Below are 19451 nucleotides of genomic sequence, written 5' to 3' on the forward strand. Positions count from 1 at the left end.
ATGGAACTAATTTAGCACACAGTATTCCTCACTCCCATTATTAAGACCACATTTCCCATAAACCCTGTCACTTCTGTTTTTTTCCAGTATTCCCGAGAAGCCAGCATGTGGTTTGTTTAATTGATGAGAGCAGGGATCTGGATAAGAGGAGAGGTTGGAGAGCTTTGCTAACTGAGTTATTTGTGTTGATACAGCAAGTTTTTTCCAAGAAAGGCTTACTTTGTGCCATAATGCCTTCAACAGAGCTTGTGTTAAGTACCTTTTTATCGGAAAAATTGCAGGAATTTAGTAAAATTGCAAGCTCCTGCAAACATTGCTGAGATTGCTTGGATTTGAAGTCAATGCCATTCCTCTAAAACCTTGGCTACAGGAAGAGCCCCACCAGATTCAAATGTTATCAGGCCATTACCAGTTGTCATGACCCCCTATAATTATAGTTCAGACAGGGGAAAATGCACCTATATGTGACCTTTTGTAGCCGTAGTAATTACAATGCAAGAAAAAGAGGAAGTCAATAGGTAGTATAAAGACTGCATTGGGTGAAGGTCGTGGGTGGTAAAATGGATCAAACACAGGACTTTCACCCAGGATACCGCACTGTTTGGGTCTTGTGCGAAAACAAGACTCAACAAGGACCTGTTTTATATTATGTATGGGCAGTCATTTATGTCTTTAACTAACATAATGTATAAGTGTGTAAGTTAAATGACAAATGCACATAGGATGCAAAAAAAAAATAAGATAAACATGCATACCACACAAGGGTAAAAGCATAAACATCTAAGGAAACATGCTACAAATCCAGAAACATGTAGTTTAAATACATAATTTATGTAAGTAACATATTTGACCCCAAACCATGATCTTTTCCTCAACCTCACCAACCTACAACCGTGTAACCATATTAGTTACGATGCAGACGAAAGTCCAGAACACCTGTTGCTGGTACTCTCCAGCGGTCATACATGTTGTTGATAACAGCCTACTGAGCTGATGAGAGGTGGAGGGGGGCCCTACTAACCAGATCCATGGCTTCTATTACAATTTATAAGACATTTGCGCTGATATTATTTGAAACAGATGAACATGGTGGATTCTAAGGAGGGGACTAATGCTGCAAGGTTCAAATATCTTGTAACAGATGTCATCAAAGAAGTTTGAGGCTTTCTGGCAGAGCCTCTCCTCTTCAGATAGGCAGACCTCCTGGTGAAAATCACCACAGATGGTATATATGAGCCTTACAGGAGACCAGATTGGATATTATAGCTATGGCTGGAGCATCAAGCTGTGTATTCCTACATCTGAAAGCAAAGCTAGAGCTATTATAAAATTGATATATTTTTTTCCTTGAATATGTTTTGTACGCGTATGCAAACCAGATGATATGTTGCATACCTGGACCTAAATCGTGTGCTCAACAGAAGGTAAGCAGATAATCAATGGAGACACATGAAAGCATGGAAGGTATACTATTAATGCTATTTAAAATGGTTTATTACATGTACCGTGTTCGTTTCTAATGGAATGAGTTACCATGTCACTTCTGCAAATGAGCATGACAGATGTTACACACACTGCTGCCTTGGACTGAGAAATACATCCAGGTAAAGGTATTTATCTAGCAGCAAGTTTCTTCAGCTGTCTGATGTCACTGAATATCTGTGTATTTCCCACTATGGAGTATGTGAAAGCACAAATACATGAAGGACAAACAGTGGCGTAAATACAAATGTACATAATATGGTACCTATCCAAACACTCAATGTAGATATATGGTTGCCCCTGTGGGTCAACACGTTTCCTTTGAATACTCAGATCAAAAAGGAAAGGAAAGGAAAGGAAAGGAAAGGAAAGGAAAGGAAAGGAAAGGAAAGGAAAGGAAAGGAAAGGAAAGGAAAGGAAAGGAAAGGAATTCACACAAGGTGCCGTTATGTCTATAATGGTACAGTACACATATTTATAACCTGTTGCAATATGAAACATTTTTAATATTTGTATCACTCATCACTTTTATCACTTATTTTGTGCTACCTGATTGCACTCTGCTTTTTACTTGTTTTGGTTGTGAAAAGACGATACTACTTCATAAGTTTGTTCTTTTTATTACTTGTATGTACTACTACAAGATCTTAAGTGAAAACGATGATGATGGGGTTGAACGTGATAGGTTACCCCCTCCCTATGCGGACATTTTAGCTTCATAACTACGTCATGTCATTTGCTGTCATCATAGAATTTAACATAATCATTTCATAGGTCGTAAAAAGCTGCTGGTGCAAACAAGCTATTGTTTTTTTTTTTTTAAATGAAAGAAACGGTCTCGTATCGGTATCGCCATGCAATGCGATTTTTTTTTTAATTGCATTTGAAAAAGCACTATAAAATACAGTCGTATACAATCATTAATTCAAAGAATATAAAATTAATGAGGTGAGGTCACTTAACTATAAGTTGCTAGAGTAAATTAGGTTTGTCATAAAACAGATTAAACCAGCATGTATTAATGTTAGCATGATATGTTTAATCTATAGCACTAAAAACAATACGTAATTGATGCTGAGTGCTCCTTGCATCAGTACATCAACCCAGGTGCTGTAACCAACTGGCAAGACAAAACTACATTGCACCAATTTGCACACAACATGGCAAGACAGTCCAGGAGGACTTTTCAGCCCAGTTGGCCAATAGAGTTTAAGTTTTTATCAAAAAGGAGACTAAGGTGTGCGTGCACATTAGAGAAAAGGCTGCTAACACCTGCCTTAAAGTGTCAAAGGAGCCAATAGAGTCATTACATAAAACCACTATGCACCTGTAGTATATACACTGAACCAGCTTAAATGTCTGAGTTTGTGTGCAAGTACTTATCACCATATTTTACTACTGGTGAGGCTTTAATGGGAAATCTGCAACAACACATGGCTCCCCTTTTTCTTAAATCCATTTTCCTGACCTCCTCTCTCTCAACAGCAACAGAATATGAATGTGATGTAATCACACTACAAACTGTAAATATTTACTTTAACAAAAAACACTGTCTTGACATGACAATCAAGAACATACCATTTGGGGTCAATAGAAGCATTTCACACCTCATAAAATAAGAACCTCACTGGATGCCTTTGAATATGTTCATTGTTTGGGGTTATAAACCTGAACAAAGATTTAATATAGAAGTTCCAGCGACTAGCAACTTTGTGCTTGACGTTAAATCATTCACATGTGTCCCTTTTGATAAATCAATTATGATGAATATACTTACTTGGAAGTTTAAAATATTGTAAGTTCGAAGTCCGTAAACAGATCACACAAGTAAATCCTTTCAACGTTTTTAGTGTTCCACCAACGCTAAAGACACCTACGTTGTCATTTTTTTTTTTTCAGATGAAAACTGCAGCTTGTCATGACAAAATACTTGACTGTTCTCACCTGCTGCAACAGAGAGCATCTGTAACAGAAACTGTGATTGGTAAAGCTCTCTTCTTCTTTCCCTCCTGTAAAGACACAATGCATTTTGAATGCAGTGAACCTGATCCTCTGTTATTGGCTAGCAACCACAGCCACAAAAAACCTCAACCATATGTCCAGTGCTGCTTGTGCAAAACTCCAAAGTACTTCAAAACCATACTGCAGTGTGGTCCTTACAAACTAAATATAGTGCCAAGAGGACCTTGCTTTGTTTTACTGAATGCAGGTCCATCTATGACAGCTGAGTGAGGGATCTGTAGGACAGCCTGCGACTGCTTGCAGGCCACGCTCTGCTGTCAGAATCATCACACTACCATCAACCACAAACATGTACCCCAGATGGATGCACGAGGGCTTTGGAACTCCAGACGGAATGCAGATTTTGTCCCGCTGCCACCTGTTACATACGCTTAACAGGTACTGGCTTTCTGCTTGAGGTGTTGTACAGTTGTTACTTCCAAATTATATTTGTCTCTTTGTGTACTTCTTTGGCTACAGAAATTGCTTCCATCATATTCATTATTTTGTATCTTTTTCACTTCACATCTTTTTCTGATTTCCCTCTTAACAAATGAAACTTAGTTCAGTTTCTGGTGACGTAATTGATCACTACTAATACATATTAATGCTTAATCAATGCCTTGACTCACCATACCAATTAAGATGCACAAAGACCGTCAATGCTGAGGATTATTGCTGTTGTTGTTGTCTTTATTGAACAATCTACGATCACACCGATAGTATCCCGCTATAATAAAATGAGACTTAAAAAAAAAAAAAAAAAAATCAGATCACAGAAAATTGCCATGCCCATTAACTGTATGTCAGAAAATGTTGATATATCTCAAATGAAAACGCTGTCCCCATTGCACGTGCAATTTAGCCTCCAACATTGTTGTTTGCAGCTGTGTTTCACATAAAATGTATTCATATTTATGTTTCCTCATGAATCAATTTACAGTTTCAGCAACATCCTTATGGTTTTATGATCCAGGGCTTAAAATGTGTTGACTATAAGCATTCTGTTTGTTGAAATGGAAGATTCAATAGAAAACATGTTATGACTAATAACTAGGCTTTCCTTTTGTTTGGACATTGATTAGCTTTTGTAGTAGTCACACTAATTGTAATTCCTCAACACTAACAAGTGCAGGAGTGGGAATTACATTAATGTTTATACTGTATCATGTTATATCTTTGCCTGTGCTAGTAATTGTTTGTTCAAATCTATACATTTCCAGATTATCAGTGTCTCTCTGTGTACATGCATGCTTATCTTTTTTTTGATATGACATTTTATATGGCTGAAAAAAGAGACAATGTAGTCATTAAGAGCATACTCCTACAAAGTCAATGTTTGATGGAGTTGAATTTGATGTGTGGTGGTTAGAGGGAGTTTTAAGTCTGTCATGCTAAGGCTAGGGAGACAGGATTACTTCCACAAACATCCATCAAGTTTGTGGGCACTGTTTGTTAATCATTTGTCTCCATTTTTTTCTTTCCTTATCTCAGTCCACTTATTTCTTCTTTCTCATTCCTTTATTTTTGATGAATACCTTCCATACTAATGACATAGACTCATCACTCAAAGAAGACATGGATCTTCTTTGAGTGACAATAAATGCACACCGACCAGTCTTCGTATTAGTTTAATGTAAGCTACTATTTAGAAAATTGGAATAATTTAATTGATTTTTTTAAATTTAAAATGTAATTCTGATGTGTTGCACAGAAAAACTACTGAAGGCCAGATAATCCTTGCTTTTTAATAATTTTACCCAAGTTTAATTAATATTACCTAGGCTTAATTAATTATATAAATATAATAATCTATTTGGTTGCACTGTGTTGATATGACATGCAGAATGCAGTTTGGTATTGTTTTGCTGAAATAATCAAGGCCTTACTTGAAAGAGTTGTTGTCTGTATGGCAGCATATGTTGCTTCAAAACCTGTATATATATCATTCACCGTTAATGGTGCCTTCCCAGATGCACAAGCTACCCATGCCACGTGCACTAATGCATCCCTGTAATGTCATGGATGCTGGCTTTTTACCTGTGTGCCGATAACAAGCTGGATGGTCCCTCTCCTCTTTAGCCTGGAGGGGGCAGCATCCATGATTTCCACACAAACAAAACAAAAACAAAAAAAACAAAAAAATCAAAAATTTGGATTTGTCAGACTATAGGAAAGTTTTCCACTTGGCCTCATGCCATCTTAAATGAGCTCAGGCCCAAAGAAAGCAACGGCGCTTCTGGGTCATGTTCATACATGGTTAATTCTGTACATGGTAGAGTTTTAACCAGCATTTGTGGATGCAGTGAAAGAACTGTGTTTTCAAACAATAGATTTTGTAAGTGTTTCGTAGCACAGACAATGATTTCCATGACGGAATTGTGGCTGTTTTTAATGCAGTACCACCTGAGGGCCCAAAGAGCACTGTCTCCAATATTGGTTTATAATGTACTTGATGAAGTCTCCAAATTATTTGCAATTTTGTAATGAGGACCCTTATTCTCAATTATTTGCACACAGTCTTTCAAAGAGTGGTGAACCCCTCTCCATCTTCAATGCCAAGAGACTCTGCCATTCTGGGATGTTCTTTTTATACCCAATCATATTACTGACCTGTTACAGTTAGCAACAGGTCTCACAACAATTAGTTGAGATGTTCAACCAGTCTTTTGTTACTCGCATCAAAATCCAACTAGCATATATTTTTCATAAAACAATAAAATTTCTCAGTTTCGACATTTGATATGTTGTCTTTGAACTATTTTCAATTGAATATGGGTTTATATGATTTGCAAATTATATCATTCTGTTTTTATTTACATGTTATGCCCTGCTCAGATAGATCAGCAGAATATTTGGGAAAAAAAAAAAGAAAAGAAAAAAAAAAGGGACAACTGAGTCCTCTTTACAGCATAAGTAATGAATACCAAACAAGCATTTCCAGTAATATGTTCATGATTGCTTATTTGGACTTAAAACAAATTATTTGCTTGGAAATACATTTTCTGCAAAATGAACCAACATTTCTGGTTGGCAGACAGAATCTGCGTGCCGTCGCTACATTTTGTCCTGATCCATTAAAAAAGCCCAGTCAGATGGTGATCTGTTTGTTGGTATTTTTTTCCAGTGTGAACAACCTGAGGGGGTTTGTTTGATAGCACTTCCACCAATTCAGGCATTGCTTTTTTTTTTTGCTGTCTGAGGCAGCAGTTAAGACAGCTATTGAGCTGCAGCTTCTTCAAGTTGGAACAGATCAGGTACAGCTGAGGAAATGTGACTACTCTTGCTCCTGGGAAGCAAATAAAAAAAAAAGACAAATTCAGTGACTTCTCAGTCAGCCTGTTCTCATTACCAGGGTGTCAAATGCTGCCGTTTGTCAAAGCTGCTGGCATGACAAAGATATACACAAAGTGCCCTTTGGCTTTTGGGCCATGGCCACCCGATTCCACTTGACCCCCGACAGGTGATAGGAGTTAAAAGAGTATAAAGTCCACATAAGGAGAATGTTGTAGTGGTTGTATGGATCAAACACGGCACTTCTTCTCAGGAGACCCTTGTTCAAGTCCATCCGAGAGCAAAACATGGACCTATTTTTCATGTAACATATGAAAATACATTACTCTTCCCTCACTCTCACTGGTCAAGGCAGATGGCCACCTGGTTCTGTCAGGGAGGATTTTCCTGTTAAAAGGGATGTTTTTCCTTCCCAGTGCAGGAGATTTTTCTACCTTAGAGGGAGTTTTTTTCCTCCTAGCTTATGTGGTAATTGTTGAATTGTTGGGTTCCTATAATTTGGTAAAGTTCACTTTTTTATGCCCTGAAATAACATATGTGGTGATTTGGCATTATATAAATATGATTTTATTGAAATGTGTTAGTAAGCTCATGTAATGTATTTAATGTGCATAAAGTATACAGTGTTACGTAAATACGGTCCATATATTAACCCAAACCATGACCCTTTCCTAAACCTAACCAAGTAGTTTTGATGCATTTATATATATTTACTGATGAAAGATCACCATCTCAATGTACATGTTTCCAATACAACATGCTCATGTAATATTTCCCAACTTTGTTAGGTTGTGACAGAATTCAGCAATAAATAGTGATGATAAATTGTGGGATCCTGAAGGCAGCAAAGGATAAGATGCCTGTGTCCTCCAAATTGTGGCAATAGAAGGCTGTATTTCTCATCTGCATTTGGAAGAACCTTTGAAATATGACAGACCTTGTCAGCTTCTTGTAACATATTCAGACAAAAGATGAGGACTTCAGAGGATTCAGCCCCACAGCTATTGATACTGTCCTCCTCAGTGAGGGCATCAGTGCATTGCTGCTGAGGTGGATGATGGTGCAGATGTGGTCCTTTGCTGAAAATCTCCTAGAATTGTTCTGCCATGTTGGCACTTGGAATAGCGTATAGTTTTCTGATTTCCAGAGACAACCTGAAATGAGAACATTTGCTGATCTATGACTCCATCATTTTTAGTGTTGATGCCACGTTCTTGGCACATACTGTAGCTATGAGCGTGTACTCTGGTCTGTGGGTTTTAGTGCAGTTCTGTTACACACTACTTCATGAGAAGAAAAAAAGCAACAAAAAAGAGAATTAGCAGGACAACAAAAAAATTGTGTGGGACTTGGTCAGTGTCAGTTGTTCACGCCATGTTTTGTGAAAGTAACTGGCAAAAATATTTTGCTGGTGTTTTATGCTCATACAATACAAATGTCCTACCCTTTCTGAATCCCCCACAGGTGTCCCATGACAATGGTCTTTTCTGAAAGTTGTGCAGCATGTTGACAGACCCCATACACATGTACTTACAATCATATAACAACACTAGCACACACATTGAAACACGCTAGAGTCGTTCTTTACACCTCGAGACAGCACCTGCACCACCTGTAACGCAGTCTGTTAAATAATATGCAAGAATTTTGAACTGCAAACCAAAAATGTACATACAAACAATCCTCTGAAGTGTCAAGCAAAACAACAAGCACAAATTAGCAACACTATTCGGGGCCAACTGCACAAACAAAGTGGAACGGGAAAAACAAAGTCACACACACAATCAACTCACACGAAAACATACCTCCCAACATACCACCAATAAACAAGCAGCACACTACCGCAAACTCAATTACAAATAGCACAAAGGCATGGCACGCAAAACCAATAACGCTACATCACCAAAACTGCACATGCCCAATACAACAGCTTTGACGAGTCACTGAATATGTTCGGCCATTTTACTCAACCTTGTGACCACCAAATTCTATATCAAAACTTAAACAAAACTTTGAGTCTGGAAGATGGCCAAAAAGAGCAAAGGAAAGCATGGGGAGGGTATGGAACTGCCAGCCCACAAGACTTGAAGCTTCCCTTCCTATACTAAACAAGACGGAGAAATTAACCTTACAAACAGACAAAATAACTGAAAAAAGGAGTATCAAAGCCCCATCCTCAAAACAAGGACAAAACTAATTAAAACAGTGCAGAGAGTGCTCTTTCTCTTCAAACCTAGGCTAAGTGGGCAGGGCCAGCCGCTCATCATAGATCAGAAACACCTGAAGAGAGAGAGTGCGAAAAGACATCAAGGCGGGAGCATGTAACAGATGACTGACAGGTGTCCAAAGGAGTCTATTTATGGCATCTGATTCGATCTGAAGAGGGAACAAGGACTGTTTCAAGGAATCGGTCGCTATCAATATTGTAGATTATTATGTACATTATATATGATACATGATACAGTAAAGACATTGCAAATAAAATATTGTCCTACTTATATGTAAAGACATGCTTTGTTTCAGCCACAACACACCCCATAATGTGGATAAACTACTAACATAACAATTAGGGAGAGGATTAAACATTCACATTTTACTTTACCTGGCAGGTAGATTGACTTTCTGACATAGAAAGGTGGAACTAACCATGTGCCATTATGTGATTTTTTTTTGTTGTTGTTTTTTTTGGTTTGTTTATGCTACCTATTTCATGAACTAATGAAATATTAGGTATTATAAGAATGAGTATATTATTTGCTACTCTCTTTTGAAAATATACTGTATACAGAGAACACGGTGTAGTTTTTTCTTCAAATGCATCAGACTCCTTCTCCCAGTAAAACTCAGGTGCACATATTTGAGACAGATTGTGAACAATGACGTCTCATCAAAGCCATCCTAAGATCTATAAATTGACCAGAGAAGCCATATAATGGAAGCCAACTGCCGTGCTGCTTGCTGCCCAAGTCCCACACGTGTAATGTACAGTAACAAGCATGGTCTCATGTGTCATATGACTGTCAAACTTTAATGTGTCTCTTAACCGTTATGAGCCTGTGGTCTGATGCCACCTGCTCAAAATGGTTGACCATCTGAACATTTATTCTCATGATGTTCATTGATTTTGTTCTAACACAGCAGCAAGCTCTCATCTTGGAGCCCCTACCATGGACATATCCCATTAATAGTGGTCTCCCATGTCACATTCCTGAATGGCTGCGATCCATAGCAGTAACACTTCTATGCCACATACTTTACCTACTTTTACATGCGCTTCTGATATAAAACCTCCTGGCATTACATTCAGGGACTGTCTTCGTATTAAAAATGTGCACACAAATCAGGGAATCTCTCATTCATTATGACCATGACCCTGGAGATATAACTCCAATTATCAATTTTCATTACTGCATGTGACTAACTTTTGCTAAAGGCTCAATACAAATTGAGAAACTCAATACCATTTGTTAATGTCAGACTACAATTTGTAAAGCAGGTGGCTTGTTGTAAAGTGACAAACTAAGAATTTATGAATGCTTTGCTGATATTTAGAACTACATTACAACTAAGCTGAAATACACTGCCATGTTATTATCACGAGAACAAAGTTTTTGTTCAAACAGGGAACATTTATATTAAGGATGGTTATTTATTCATTTATATAAACAACACAATGGGAAGGTAATAAAAAAATAAAAAACCTCAACATTCACTGTCCTTTCGGGGCATTTGCTGAAATGACTGATGCAGTCTCACATGACCGCTTGATATTGCTTGGCAATAAGTTATAAATATGGGTTGAAATAAGCTACCTGCACAAACAATGTATGGGGTTATTTTTGTCATTTAAAGAAAATAATTCATAGAAAATGAATGAAATGGTTGTTAGCTATTTATAAACCTAACATGACAAGCGATAATTTGTGGGTCACATGAACCATTGCTATGATGCGATTGACAGAATTTATAATTCAAAAATAATCATGCATAATAATTTAATCAATGGATTGTTAATTCAGTTTACATTAATGACTTTTTCAGATTGCCTGTTTTGAGTGCTTTCTTTTTTAGTCCTTCACTGATAACATCCTCTTTTATTATTCATACTGTATTGAAGACCTATTAGGAGGCAACTGAACGCACAGAGGGTGGTCACAGCAGACTGGGGATTCTCAGTGGGGATCCATGTTTGTGGGATAAGTGATGTTAGTACTTCACTGTGTCAACAACACAGACACAGCAACACACAATAAGACAGTAGATTCAAGTAGCTGATATTGATTAATTTACAATTATAGTTTTAATTTGTTTCTTTAGTCTGTAACTTATCAAGAACATGAAGAAAATAATTAAGAAGGGGACGGGAATCTCTAAAACATGGTCTTTTGATACAGTAATTTCAAATAAAACAAGCAAGTCACTTTAACTCATACTTTTCTAACACTTGTGAAGTGAGTGTGGGTTCTTGTATGCTCTTTTTGAAGTAACCAAATTAACCATGCATGTGGAGTTTAAATATTTACATCTACTTTAAGTGCAAGCTTGAGGATTTCAGAAAAGTTCAAGTGCAAACGCTCAGCTAATTATTAAAACATTTTTACCCCAAATTTACTTTTTTCAATTACAAAAATGTTTAAAGTTTAAAATCATATTTAGTTTTTCAGTTCCAGCTCAATTTTCTGTCAGAGCAACATTGTCATAATTTAGACTGAAAGAAAACCATAGTCCAGCATCAGCAACTGTCTCTGTCAGCACAACACCAAAGTGAGCGCAGTGTCAGCAAGACAATAATGCCATTGCTGCTGGTTAACAGTATTAGGGATTGACATCTCAGTTCAATAGTTGTGTATGAAATTGAACTACTTGCCTTAAGTGACTTTAAATGCTTTATTTCAGCCAGACGCCTCTATCATTCTCACAATCGGACTGTACAATGCATTGTTTAAAACTGTGTTGTCCTCCGGTAGAATATTTGCAGCTGTGTTCAACCAAGTTCTATTTTATTACAAATTTTTTGGGATCATTGCTATACTCACAGCCTCCTTGTCACCAATGATCCCAACAAATATGAAAATAAAAAAATCACTGTTTTGATATATGTATTAACTTTGTAAAAAAAAGCACTGAATATTTGAGGACGAATGAGTTACAAATTAAATGCTATACTAGTAGCTATAAAATCACTGTTTTTATATGTATTAGCTTTAAATAAAAGCACAGTATTGCTTCTCTTATTCGTACAAACTGAGTTGTTAACCTCTCTCTTGGTCGTCCCCTTCTCACGACATCGATTCAGTTAATTGACTGCATGACAGGTGGTCACAGTGAACTGTAAGTTTACTGCAGGGATCTCGGTTCTACGGCTTAATTGGTATTAATATTGCATAACTATAGAAGCATAGTGACTATTGTCAGCTACAGTAGCTTCTTCATCATTTGCTGTATATTAACAGTAAAACACCATCAAACATGGATGTATCCTGCTTGTAATTTTACTTTTCAACAGACTTTTTACTTGTACAAACACGGGGGACTGCTTGACAGCGGCTGTTGTCTACTGCTGACTTAGTACACATGGGGGTAGAGGCAGGGAAAATATGCAGGAAGGTGACTCAGAGTGAAGAATTCAGCATTTAAAAAATAAATAAAATGAAAGTCAGACATGGATTCACTGGTCAAAGTAAATTTAGCTCTCATCAATCATTTGAAATTAAGTCCAAGGCAAAGATTATATATGACTCTTTTCTCTTATGTCTGCTTACATCCCTTAATCCTTTTTCTGAGCTCAGATGAGTGAAAGTTCTCCACCAACATGTACCATAAAAAAAAGCCTACTGCATTTCACTCCCATTTTTTGACGATGAAGTTGTGTCTGTGTGGCTACGATTTTAATGTGCCACTTTTTTTTTTAATAAATGGCTAACATCTCTGAGTTATGAGCTTCTGCTGTCAAGTAGGACATTTAATGATAAACAGAGCAGCATTCACGAGTGGATTATTAAATGTAGCCTACAGGTTATTGGATGAAAGGCAAATTACTAAAAAATACATATATAAAATAATTAACCTAATATACATATCATGAGATCCATAATGCAAATAGTACAAGCTTTTAGGCCAAATAATCTGAAGCCAAAAATTTGAAAACTTTAAACAGAGTTAAACCAAGGACTCGCATAACTGTTGAGCAAATTATTAAAATATGTTTTGAATGTGCCAACTGATTGGACAAAGATGGACCTTAACCTGTTCCAGTCTGGGTCAGTGTTGACAGTTAGCAGATACGTATAAAGTATTAAATATAAGTGTTAAGGATTCAGTTTCTGCTAGCCAGTTTCAAAGATTTAACTAAACATGACACTGGCAACCAACGATGTGTGTCATATCTTGTGTGGAGACAGATATAGATAGCTGTATCTTTAGTTAGCTCATAACGCTGACTTTCTGCCAGTTCTCTCTCAAGGCTCTACAGTCTTACAAGCGCTTCTGTCCAGAATCTCAATTGGTTATCTTTGTGTCTCAAGGAAAATATTGAGGATTTGTGAGGTGTTCACTGTCGGAACCTCCAATCGTTCAGTATGTTGTGTAGTGTATTTTCTCAGTCATAGGGGTGTATTCTTCTGGCCTGGCTTACAGCTTCAGTTTTCTTCACTGGGAATATAGTCTGGAAATGTGGCTCGTATTAACGTTTGCTTAACCAGACTGAAGGGAGGACCAAACAGCTAACCGTGTCGTTGGGGCAGTGCGATGACGTTGAAGCTCAGCGTTAATTTCTAAACGTAGTTGTAGCGGTGGTCGACTCTCGATGCATATCGATCAGTTAAAGCTGCTCCAATCTTTTTCAAAATGAACCCGAGGTGTACGCCCAGTTGTATGCAACGATTGCGAACAATTCACTATAGAGTGTACCAGACCCATATATTCACACAGTGAATTTGGGTCAGGAAACACCAGGCTAGTAGGCTATGCTCTTCCTGATGGTCAAAGAGTCAAATCTATGCAATTGGGTGGTTGGTTGGTTTCAACCTGTGTTGCGGTGTGCCACAAGCTTTAGAGGAGAACATTGATGACACTCTCACTCCTGTGCCTATTTCCTACGAAGCTAAAACTCTGACTCAATTAGGTTAGCCTATAGCATTATAACTGGAAACAGCTAACCTGAAGTAAAACATATGCCTAAATGTAAAGCTAACTGATTGATATTTTATATCATGTTTGTGCAATCTGTCTACATAATGTAAACGGTTGTTGTAGCTACGTGCTGAACTTATTTCTTGGTTTAGCCAGACACTTCCTGCAGTTTCCACTATTCACAGTTTCCAGTTCACGGTTCAACTCCATGATGTCATTGCTCCTGGGGAGAATTAGTATCTCGGTTGCAACTTCCCATACAACAACATTTTATATATACAGTTTGTGTGCTGATTCAACAAAGGAGATACTGTATAATGACAAATATTGAGTATATGAAGTACTATAGTTTTTATGTTTGTAGAATGGAAGGCTAGCTGTTTCTCCCTGCTATTATGTTATTAACTTAGCTAATTGTCTTCTTACACAGAAAAAACTCTAATCAAGAAAGCAAAATTTTGTATCTTCAGTTGCAATGTACATTGTGTGAAAATGTATTTGCTTCGTCATATATCCCTCAAACCAGTGGTGACTGCCGTTAGGACTGGGGTAATAGCTACCAATTATGTTAATGTCGATGCTCTGCAAAAGGGTTAGGAAAAAGTGAAATTTATCAATTACAAGGTTGGGCTGAATAATAAGTATCCTCTCAGACCTATAAATCCTCTCAAACAGCATTGGTTACTGTTTCATTGTCATTATCAGTCATCATCTGCTCAGAGATTATTTTGAAATATGACAGTGATTATCACAAACTACTTGTTCATGTTGACTTGTGTATTTATGTTTCATGTGACAGCCGTTCTGCCAACATTTGATAAATGTGGGTAAAAATGAGTACATCCAGTCACCTTCATCACTGTTGCATCTTTTATGTCCTGTCAAAGTTTTAGCACAATCATTTTTAATCAGCACATGCCATACAATCTTATACCAAATAGGTCAACAGAAAAAAAAAAAAAAAAAACAGTAGAGACAGTTTATGTTTGGGAGTGACTGAGTTTAGAGTTGTGCTAAAAGGTCACAGTCCACTATAGTGTGCATTTCTTTTTGTAATTATTCAGAATCCTATTGTCTAGGTCATGGCTGTACAACCAGGAGCTGGCCCCCACTTCAGTTTTCATTTAATAATGTTTTTTTCTTGTTTTTTTCTGTATTCCAGTTCCAAAAGTACTTTTCTTTTAGCCTGAGCTGCTGATACAAGACGAGCTTTGTGTTAACAATAACTATGGCAGGACCCTAACTGAAAGCCCCCCTCACCTCAGTGACACCCACAGGAAAGGAGGCAGCCCCTTGTGTCTCTTAGTGACAGCACCTATGACCCATGACTGTCTGTGACATTTAGGTCACTGGTACCGCTCGGTAGATAATTTCCAGCCAGCCTGAGGTCAGCCTCAGGGCACATTTGTCTGGCTCTAATGGCTAGTTGGTTCTACAAGCACTTGGCTTTTGAGCAAAGGAATAAATTGTGTGTTTTAGTTGCCCTTGGAGCCTGTATTTTTTTGGGTGTTTTCAGATTTCATTTTCAAGGATACCAAATTAAAGCTGTTACAACGTGCTGTAAAAAGTGGCAGTCAATGTTCTACAGGTGGAGTCATGTAGGATTAAAACACAATTTAGACAATTTATCTCAACTTCAGCAACATTTACATATAATAAACTTTCCAATTATATTCCTCTCAATATTTTCAAAGTTATACCAAAGGGTTTGTTCACATATATTTTATAGCTTGATTTATACAACATTTAGTATTTGCAAGTTTTTGTGACACACAACATGTTGTAAAGCTAAAACTTGAATGTGTTCCACTAATCTAAAATAAGTTATTGAAGCAAAAGAGCCCAGAATGCCATTGTTGTTATTTTTTTTACTGGCAGTGTTCTATCTTAACATTGCCATGTGTTTATGTATCCAGGTATATAATAACCCAGTAATGAAATGGGAAATAGACAATATGTGGAGGGCTGACTGAAATGGTGGTCTCATATTAGAATGTTGTGGTCTGCATGGACACAGCATCTCAGTGCCTCCAACACAGTAAGAAGTGAATTCACATTTGTGTAATGGTACATAAAGTATCAACTCTGTGTTGTACAATGTAGAATAGATCCAGAATACTGTAGTTATTCTGATTTACATTATGAAAAAAAAACTGGCATTAAACAGGGAATATACAGAGACAAAACACTTTGTTTTGCTGGAGTTATTTGGAACCTATTAAATGTTGTTCATTTATTGTGTTGTTGCTTAAGATGTTGCATTATAAAACCCAAAACTGCTGAGTGGTGATGGCCAATAGCAGATAACAAAATGAGCAAAAACCAAGAAAACCAATGGATTTCAAATGTGTTTTTTTTCATTTGTCTTTTTTATCAAGGGCATAACATATTTTGTAACATGATGATCCCAGAGCTACAGGGTCTTTATTCACCCAATAATATTGTGAACTTGTCTGGCCTCTGCTTCAGTGCCTCCCTCCGCAGGGGAATTTCACACTGGCTGGAGCCCTGGCTGTAATGAGGTAGCAGTATCTGCAGAAGAGAAATACCACTGACCTGCAGAGTGTGCTCTAACAAATACCCTAAACAGATCTTGGCCTGGGTAAACAAAGGCAGGTTGTTAACTGGTTGATGGACCAACTCATTCTGCCATATTTGATGGATATACTCAAACAGAAAGACATGCTAAAATAAATTGATAAATTGTGCACACTTTTTACTAAACTGAGCCCTCTTGCTCCCTCTCTTCATGCCATCACTATAAAAATGTGGAAATTTGAGAGTAGAAAAGAGAATATTTGAATGTCGTGCAATGCAGTTTGTTTTCTGGGTGTTTCATATCAATAAATGCAATCTATGACCAGGATAATGTTAGATCAATTGGCCACCTTTGTGTCTAAGAAATTGGTAACATTCCTAGGTTGCAAGCCAGATTTATTTAAAAGAAAATCATAATTACATCATGCCATTAATAGTGCGCCTGTTGCCCCCTGTCAATCAGCAACGGTTTCTCTGTACAAGTGTAGCATTTGTTATGTAAGCTTCAAATCAATTACAGTTAATCATGACCATAAGAAGTGAAAATATTTTAGCTCTGCAGGATTTATGGACATATTTGGAGGTTTTGTATAGAATAGAAGAGGAGTTAAATGTTGCATGAAAGTATGAGCAAACAAAAAAAAGACTTAACAACCAATGTTCAGTAGATTTTGCTTTGCTGCAGCGTGTTTCAAATGTTGTTATAGATATCCAGCCTATCCAACTACCTCTGTTTGGTCTGTCTGCTACATAGAACATGCATCGGTCAATGCTTTTGCCAGCTTCTGTGCAGAGGAGGGTTTGTTTGTTTTTAGCTCTGCCTAGCATAAGTGGGTGGTGGGTTGAAGGCTCTTCAGTGCTTATGTGAGAATACTCTGATCCACTGAGGAACAACACAAGCTTTCAAAAGTTAAAAAAGAATCAGAGCAAGAGAGAGCATTACCTCTTGTAAGAGAGACCATTAACTTCTGTAAATGTCTGAATGCATTTCTCCACCAGTCATAGTGTTTCACAATTCAGTCACCAGTGATAGTTTTTCACATTTGTCAAAATGTGTAATCCTGCATTGTGCCAGGATTTAAGTGTCTGAATGGCAGATGTTCAAGTGACACATTTTAGTATAGTTTTATTGCACAGTTACAATAATTGAATACCCTTACATATATGTATGTAGCCTATTCACAAAACTCAGGAAATATTTCTGGGTCACAGCTAAACCACCATCTGCCCTGCATTTTTGCAATTATCTTTATTTCCCTCTTTGTGTAAACATACTGTATGCTGATACGGTAATGATCTGCTCTTTATTCAAAACTACACAACACGACACATGGATATATTTAAATAAGTGATGCAAAGGGCCCATAGCTTCCATCAGATACAGCACGTTGCATGGCAGAGTTCACTGAAAAACAGTTTGTTAATCTTCTATGCCTTCTTAGAATGAACCTTTTATTTGCCTTTTTATTTGTAAATCGCGAAAGTCTGTCATATTCCCTATTTTTTTTAACTGGTTAGCATACTGCTCCTCATGCCGCTATTCAAAAAGAACATTTGTTTTTGTTTGTACCTGGATTAGTATTTCATCGAGGTATAGATGGAAAAAGCATTTGGAGGTCATACTTCTAGTATCTCTGATAAGACATTCCTATTTCTACTTCAATATTAAAAATGAAAGAAAAATGCCTTAGGCAGACCCAGTCACTGCCATGTCTTTTCCTGTTGACACATATGTTGAAGCATAAAACAGATCTGTTGAAAGCAGAACAAAAATCTGACATCACTGAATAGACTTACCATTGCACTTTTCTTCTCCCTCTCAAGAGGAGAGACCTTGGGCACATGCGAGTTCGGCCAGTTCTGTACTGCAGATTCCTCAGGGAGCCTGTCTCTTTATAATAGACCATCAGCCATAGCTTTGGGGCACAGGCTATCAGCAATCAGCCCTGCTGAATCACATCTCAACTAAAGAAAATGGGACATATCGACATACTGTATGCTGCTGAGAAAGCAAATGTACTTAAGCTGTCAATGTCGAATAGAAGTCTTGATGAGAGGAATGTGTGCTTTGCAATAAAGGCTGAAACATGGTGTCTTAATAAAACTATCAACTGGCTGCTCAGACAATGTTTTGTTTAATTGTGAGTGGTTCTTTTCATCAACCGAGGTATCACTAAGGAAATATTTCTTGAACATTGATCAGTTGAACAGAGTAATAATGCTGCTGATGGATGTCATTGGACAGAGACATGAGTAAAGGCCAAAATGCAATGAAAGTGGATTCTGATGCATGTACAAGATGGATATGAAGCATCCATGTGTTCATTTGTCATATAAAACTGTTATTTTGAAGTTTCCTGATTATCTTTATTTGTATTTTAACAGTCACTTCAAAACAGAGGTTCTGCTCCATTGGCCCCTCCATTGACCACCTGTGACACCTTTCATATTACACATATCAATTTCTTCCACAGTTAATCAAAAATATAAAAATAAACAACTTTCAGGGAAAGTAAAGTGTTTCAGTATGCTATTTGCGTCTGTCTTAATTAATCCTTTTGGATTTACAGTCTGAACATTTCAAGAACTGCATGATAGAAACAAGGGAGTAAAGAAAAAATAATATAGTTATAGGGCACAGAAGAAATCTAGCCACTGAAAACCAATAAATATCAGTTTGTGAATCAAAGGCCAGAATCATTACACTCTTTTCACTGAAAAGCCCTCTCAGAGATACAGAATACAGGTTTAGTTCACTTATTTTCTACACCACAATTGGCAGGACCTGAAGGCAGACAATAAGCGCCCGCTCGTCTTCTCTCTCTCCAGTGTTCACAAGTGATTTATCTAGCGAGTGAAACGTCCAGTCATGTGACTTATTGAAAGATGGGAGTTTGAATTCAATTTGTCTCCGGTGTGCTTAAAGTGCACATTGTAATGTGTGCTGTCTTCAGGCTGGGTTGAACAGGAATTAACCTTCCCTCTCCTTCTTCTGTCTCAGCACT

Source organism: Brachyistius frenatus, unplaced genomic scaffold, assembly GCF_029030835.1.
Source record: "Brachyistius frenatus isolate BFR_SWC_R1_liver_20210118 unplaced genomic scaffold, ASM2903083v1 Contig_39, whole genome shotgun sequence".
In the NCBI taxonomy this organism is placed as follows: domain Eukaryota; kingdom Metazoa; phylum Chordata; class Actinopteri; family Embiotocidae; genus Brachyistius; species Brachyistius frenatus.